Below are 7,890 nucleotides of genomic sequence, written 5' to 3'. Positions count from 1 at the left end.
CTTCGGGGTACATTTGGCAATGTGTGGAGACATCTACTGTTATTACAACCGGACGGATGCTACTGGCATCAGTAGTTAGAGGCACAGGACAACCTCCCACAACAAAGGATTATCTGGCCCAAAATGGCAACAGTGCTAAGGTTGGGAAACTATGTTATTGACTACATTTTAAATTGCAAATGCACAACTTGAGAAATAAAAATATTTAATTGATTTTTAAAAATCAGTATTCCTTTGATTTATAAATTTTTAAAAATATTTTTATTTATTTATTTTTGGCTGCGTTGGGTCTTCATTGCTGTGCACGGGCTTTCTCTAGTTGCGGCGAGTGGGGGCCACTCTTCTTTGCGGTGCTCGGGCTTCTCATCACGGTGGCCTCTCCTGCTGCGGAGCACGTGGGCTCTAGGTGCGTGGGCTTCAGTAGTTGTGGTGCATGGGCTCAGCAGTTGTGGCTTGTGGGGTCTAGAGCGCAGGCTCAGTAGTTGTGGCACACGGGCTTAGTTGCTCCACGACATGTGGGATCTTCCTGGACCAGGGATTGAACCTGTGTCCCCTGCATTGGCAGGTGGATTCTTAACCACTGTGCCACCAGGGAAGTCCTTATTCCTTTGATTTAGACTGGAAACTTGATGAATTTTTTTTCCTGAACGAAAATAAAGTACAGAGTTAGTTTCAGGTATTATTATTATTATTATTTTGCATCATTGTCTACAGTACAGAATCCAACCTTGATTCCTCCAACTGGAAGCAATATTTAGTTTTATTCATTTTTATAACCAAAGACTATTGTGCAGAAATAAAAATACTTCTGCACATAGATAAATTCTTTGCACAATGGATTTTATATTCGAGGCAATAATTCTCAACTTATGAGATTCAGAACCCCCTGTTTTAGTCAGTTCAGACTGCTATGACACATTACCAAAGACTGGGTGTCTTAAACAACAGAAATTTATTTCTCACAGTTCTGGAGCTGGGAAGTCAGGTTCTGGTGAGGACCCTCTTCCCAGTTTGCAGATGTCAATCTTCTTGCTATGTGCTCATATGGCAGAGATCAAAGGGAGAAGAAGCAAGCTTTCTCATGTCTCTTCTTATAAGGGCACTAATCCCATCATGAGGGTTCCACCCTCATGACCTAACTATCTCCCAAAGGCCCCATCTCTAAATACCATTACATTTGGGGTTAGAATTTCAGCAGATGAATTTGGGGGTACACATTCAGTCCATAGCACCTGCTTTTTAAATAAAATATATTTTGTAGTAATAGAGGAGAGAATAAATAAATATGTATTTAAGTATATGAATGCTTGGGCACCACTGTATCAAAAATATAGCAGATGCCTATATCTACTTATAACAAATATGTTTATATTTTAATATGTTTAAATATAGATTTAAGATAACTAACTGAATATTATCAATAGTTCTAACTTACGCATAATATTTTGAAGTAAGGGCTAAATACATATATATATTTACTTATTTAACATATATCAGATAGTATATAAGATGATGTATGTATGTATGTGTGGGTATGTCTGGTAATATGTACATATATGAATCACCATGAATGTGACTGCTGTAAATGCAGAGTGATACAGGTGTGCTGCATTGTCAACTCGAATAACAAAAGTAGTGTTGCTGCAATGACATAATTTTTTGAAATGGGGAACAACTCTTATAGTTCTCTTATATATGTAGTTCCAACCAACTCTCATAGTTCCAAGCAAAGCAAAGTACAATCTTCCCTCTATTTACTCAATAGTTATACTCCTAGAAAGTTCTGCGCCTATAAAAATTGTGAAAAAATTGCCATGCTTTTATATGTAAAACCTATTTAGGTTCTAGGCTCAGGTAGTGATAAGCAAGCTCTACCCCATGTGAATGTCTGGCTTGATATTCAAAAGTCATACAAGATGAGGGACAAGTGTTCATTGTATGAGACTTTCTCATTCACTGCAGCATAGTTAACACTTCTGGCCCCTTCCTACTAAAAGCTAGTGTCAACCACCTCACTTCTCAATTACAGTGACAATGATAAGATTAAAACAACAAATTACTATGACAAGTGAAAAAAAAAACATACCCACACAAATTTTCAAACTCCCCCCTAGGGTTAGCTGAGAGGTAGAATAGAGGGTCTGAACACTGTTGTGGACCTCTGATTTTAAAAGGGTTGAGCAGATAAAAACAAGGTCTTACTGTACAGCACAGGGAAGTACATTCAATATCCTGTGATAAACCATAATGGAAAAGAATATGAAAAAGGATGTATATATATGTATAACTGAATCACTTTGCTGTACAGCAGAAATTAACACAGCTGTAATTTTACAGCTGTAAATCAACTATACTTGAATAAAATAATTTTTAAAAAAATAACGAAGGGTTCAGTAAACGTTTTCTGTAATTTACAACAGATAGTAGATATTTTAGGTTTTGTGGGCCAAGATGCAAAATTGAGGCTATTATGTAGGTGCTTAAATAGAAAAACTTCCTTTTGTAATTTTTAATCACATTAGTGATATTAATTGAAAAGGGCAAATTAAGCAGATTGTCATAAAGTTTCAAGGTTTAAATCATAGTATCTTTTTTTGGATCATAGTCTTCAACTCCACATTGGTGCTGCACTATGAGGTTAGACCATAATTTTCACATCTGGAAAGCAGTTTCTATGCCAAAAATGAGCTAGATTATTCCTAGCCAGATCAGTTTCCCAAAGACACAATTTTGCTATATATGAACAAATCAGTTTATATGCTTTTTCAAAAGGTGGGGAGAGAGAGTATTTAAAGGGGTTATAGCATCGACAAAAGAAGCAAATCTGGTCCAGCCTCCTGTGGTGAGCCGAGGTGGAGATTTTTTTCCTTGATAGCATCAGTAAGTAAATTTCTTTCAGCAGTTCAAAATTTTCTCAGCATCCACTATATGCACTACAGCTATTTGGAGCACAGACTGTGTGGGTCATGGTCAATTATGATGGCTATTATTTGTATAGTTTCTAAGTTTAAAGCTCAGAGTGGTTCTGGCCTATAGTATAATAAATTGGCTAAAATTCTGTGTCTTGACAAAATGTCGCATTGTGCTTATGTTTCATGAGTCTGATGTTAACACTGACCGCTGCAGGAGTCCCATCTGTAGTCATGGTTACCAATTCTAACACGTCTACTTTAAAATGCTCAAAATTTTTCTCCATACACAAAAATAAGCCACTTCCTAATGATGTGCCTTGTTTTGAGCACCATTTCCAAAAGATATTTAGTCATATCAAAATTCTCAACACAAATAACTTTTATATATCTACTTGCTTATCAGCTGTAATAGAAAATGCCAGAAATAACCTAGTTTTTTCATGCAATTTACCCTGCAAGTTCTAAGCTATATTTCCAACATACTGAGAGTAGAGTTTGCAAATGCTAGTTTCTGTTTAGGACCTGTTCTTTCTTTTGCCTTCAATAAATATTCTTTGCAAACTAGTCTTCAGTAAAAAAAAAAAAAAAAGTTTTAGTTGCCTGAGCAGTTTTTTTCTTCACTTAATACACAACAATTTCCCACTACAGGGCATATACCCAGAGAAAACCATAACTCAAAAAGACACATGCACCCCAATGTTCATTGCAGCACTATTTACAATAGCCAGGTCATGGAAGCAACCTAAATGTCCATCGACAGACAAATGAATGAAGAGGATGTGGTACATATATACAATGGAATATTACTCAGCCATAAAAAGGAACAAAATTGGGTCATTTGTAGAGACGTGGATGGACCTAGAGACTGTCATACAGAGTGAAGTCAGAAAGAGAAAAACAAATATCATATATTAATGCATATTTATGGAATCTAAAAAATGGTACAGATGAACTGGTTTGCAAGGCAGAAATAGAGACACAGATGTAGAGAACAAACGTATGAACACCAAGTGGGGAAAGGGGAGGTGAGATGAACTGGGAGATTGGGATTAACATATACACACTAATATGTATAAAATAGATAACCGATGAGAACTTGCTATATAGCACAGGGAACTCCACTTCGCTGTACAGTAGAAACTAACACAACATTGTAAAACAACTATACCCTCCCCCCCCCCGCAAAAAATACACAACAATTCAAGGCAGCATCACTGCAGTGGTTCTATCAACTTGACTGGGCCACTGGATGCCCAGATAAGTGTCAAACATTCTGGCTGTGTGTTTGAGTTTTTTTCTGAATGAGATTAGCATTTGAACCAGTAGATTGAGTAAAGCAGATTAACCTCCATAATGTAGGTGGGCTTCATCCAATCAGTTGAAGACCTGAATAGAACAAGAGGACTGACCCTTCTAATAAGGGAGGATTCCTCCTGCCTGACTGCCTTCAAGCTGAGTCAGGGGTGTTCCCCTTTCACTGGACTCAAACTGAAATATCACCTCTTCCTGAATCTTGAGCCTGCTTGCCTTCAGACTGGAACTATACCATCAGCTCTCCTGGGTCTCCCGCCTGCCAACTGCAGATCTTGGGACTTGTCAGCCTCCAAAATCACACAAGTCAACTTCTTTTTAAAAATCCCTCTCTCTCTTTCTCTCTCTCTCACTATATATATATATGTACACACACACACACACACACACACACATATACACTCTTGGTTCTGTTTCTCTGGAGGACCCTGACACTAATACAATCACTTATTTTACTTGCATTAAAAAAAAAACCATATTGAAATTTTAGCCCTTTTCTTTCCATTCGTTTCCATCACACATCTTTTCCAGGTACCAATCATAGTTCTTCTTTTGATTTCTTTCGTAATAATGTCTTAAGTTGTATTCTTTTGTCACAGGCATACTTTGCATCTTAAAAAGGTAGGAATACTCCTTATTTTTACAATGATAATTTTTATAATACACCAGACTTCTTCACCTGTGTTTCGTTTTCAAACTTTTGATAGAAACATAGATATAAAAAAAATTCACTTTCATCTTAATTGCACTTTTTAAAAAAAAACCCTACCATTGCAAGCAGGGATACTCACAGCCTAGAAGATGGACAAATTCTTATGCTATCAGGTCCGTCAGGGGAGTTTCTGAGGGAGGAATTATTGAGAGAGGCTCCTTGAATTGGTGATGTCCTGTGGAGTCCCATTTGAGTTCTAGACTTAGCAATTAACTCCTCTAGTATGCTTTACCAGGGCCCCTGGGAAAAGCTGGGCAGGTGATTCACTGTACAGACTTACCAGCCATGTGATGAATAGGGGCAAATGCGAGTCTGGTCGGAGGAAGGGCATCTTTTTCTGATCGGCACAGGAGCTCCAGTAAGTGCTCCATCATTGGGAACAAGAGGGGGTGTTCTATTTGGGTTGCTGGTGTATCATGTCACTCTACCACATGCATAGTTCAGTGAATTTCTGGCCATGTGTTTAGGTAATTGAATACATCCAACAGTGCTACAACTGGGTTGACATGGGTATGAAGGTAAACAAGAGGTCATGGGTTCATTTATTAAATCTGCAACTTTTTACTGAGTACCACCTAATTTATGCCAATTCTGGATACATGCCAGACCTCTGCATCTTGTTGCTCCTCGATTTCATGCGTCAAAATTTAATTCAAGCATCACCTCCTCCAGGAAACTGTCCCATATCCTCTCCAAATCTCCCAAACTTCTCCCTCAATCTGGAAGAGAAGACCCTGCCAGATGTTTTTGACACACCAGTGCAAGTCATGTTATAATATTGCTTTCTTGCCTTGCCCCACCTCAGCCTTAAGCTGACAGAGGACAGGGAGCCCAGAGGAGTGTTTCTCAGCTCACTCAGGAAGGAAGAGGATAAGGGCACAGACCAACTGAGCATGCACTGACACTGAGGGGCCAGCCCAAGAAAGAGACGTCCTCAGGGAGACCCAAAAGGGCTGGAACATTGTTTTGGATGCTAAAGCCCATTTTCTCTTTCTGAGCTCCCTAAGGAAGAGGAAATAACTGAAGAGTCATCCTCTTTGAGCCCAGGACTCCTATTTGATGTAACAGGAATAACAATAACAATATTGGCTGGTTGTGAGGATTAAATCAGACAGTAGATAGGAAGTATGTAGAGTAATTATACAGTACTATTATCTTCCAGTCAGAAATTTCCAAGGTCTTCTAACTCCAGATCCTTTCTGCTCTAGGAACCCACCCTCCCCAGGCCAACTTCTGACCCCTCTTCCCTGCTCCTCTCCCTTATGCCATCGTCCCTTTTCCCTCTTCCCATTCCTCCTCCCCTCTTCCAACTCCATCCTTTCCACCTCTCTCCCTCCCTACTTCCTCTTTCCTCTTCCTCCAGCCCTCCATTCTCTTCTTCCTTTCCCTCTTCTTCTCTCCCTCCTCCCTTCCCATCCTCCAACTCTCCTCTCTGCTTGCTTTGCCCAGGAGACAGTACACCAAGTGAGAACTGAACCAAACTACCTGGATCCAAATGTAGGTCTACCACGATTAACTAAGCCTTAGATGACTCAGATGTAAAATGCAGATGTTGCTAAAAAGCAGGACTTAACTCACAGTTGCTCTGAAAATTAAATAGATATGTAGGTAATTACTTAGCAAATAGGCTTGCCCTCAGTAAAGTGCTCAAGTGTTATCCATCCATTTTCCTTCTTGCCCTTTTTCTTCCTTGTCACCTAAGCCCAGGGTGAAGATGAGAAAAGAAGTCTAAAGGGTACAGTTCACAGCAACAGCACCATGACTTTCAAAGAAAGAAGCTCTCTGTAGTCTAATGCTGGCATCAAATAATGAGTCATCTTATTCACCTTCACCACACATATTTCTGACCAATCTAGATTTTGTGGTCATAGGTGAAGACCTGTGAAATTAACACCAGATTTTCTGATGAAAAGCGAAGGGTCTGCTTTATATGACTTTGTTCTATTTGCAGAAGTACATTTTTCTTCTGTTCTTACTCACGAAATACCAAGTATTGGGAAAGCAAAAGAAGTCTCCTTTATTAAATTAAACCAAAAGGAGAATTACATGGGACAGATCCCTCTTAAAATTCTCTTCTGAGACCAAGAAAGAAATCATGAAGAGGAGTACAAATCAAGATGTGGCCCTATAAACCAGAGACTGTGTATTGTTTGTGATAAGTTAGCACAGAAATTGGAAATGTTTAGAAACTTTCACAGCCATTAGGCATTGTCTGGATGCCCAAGCCCCCGGTTAGTGGACTCTTCTTATTCAGCTGAGTACAGAGCAGTTCCAATGTTAGATTAGTCTTTTGAGGCCAGATCTGCCTATTGGTAATGCACAATGGACCACGTACTGGTCCTAGAAGAATTGGGGGGGGGGGGCGGGGAGCGGCAGCGACCTGGCCCTTCATCACAGACGTTTGAGAAGCACTGATGTAAACTATAGTTCCACAGTTTTATGTTCTCGGATCACTGATTTACCAATCTTTAAGAAGAGTTCATTTACACGAAGTTCAAAAATGTGGAAACATCAAATGTGTGGGATTTGATTGTACATTTCTTAGATGGAAAACTGTAAAACATTTTAATTTTGCCCCTCCTTGTCTAACCGGTTTTTGGCTAAACCAGTGTTGGAGCTAACTGCTCATCCTAGGAGAACCCTGTCGTCTCGTGGCTGAGGACGTTGACTGTAAGAAAGAGTAGCGTGCTGTGGCACCGCCAGTTGTGATTGGGCAAAAAGACCTTTTCCTCGGGCAGTCCTCTTTTAGGTCAGTTTCTCCATTTCCCCGTTAAGTCCATTTTATAAACAACGGAATGGACTTTAGGGGAGGGAAAGAAAAACGGGTTCCCTACTACTTTTTAAGCGTTTCCGGCCCTTAGCAAAAGGGTTTGGTTCACGGTAGGCGCTCAATAAACGCTGTATACGTACATTTTGAAAGAATCACTTTCTACATTATTTCATAGGAGGAACGGT

The sequence above is a fragment of the Eubalaena glacialis genome, chromosome 1 (assembly GCF_028564815.1).
Source record: "Eubalaena glacialis isolate mEubGla1 chromosome 1, mEubGla1.1.hap2.+ XY, whole genome shotgun sequence".
Taxonomy (NCBI): Eukaryota; Metazoa; Chordata; class Mammalia; order Artiodactyla; family Balaenidae; genus Eubalaena; species Eubalaena glacialis.
The sequence above is the reverse complement of the archived record's forward strand: the minus strand, read 5'-3'. Positions refer to the sequence as shown.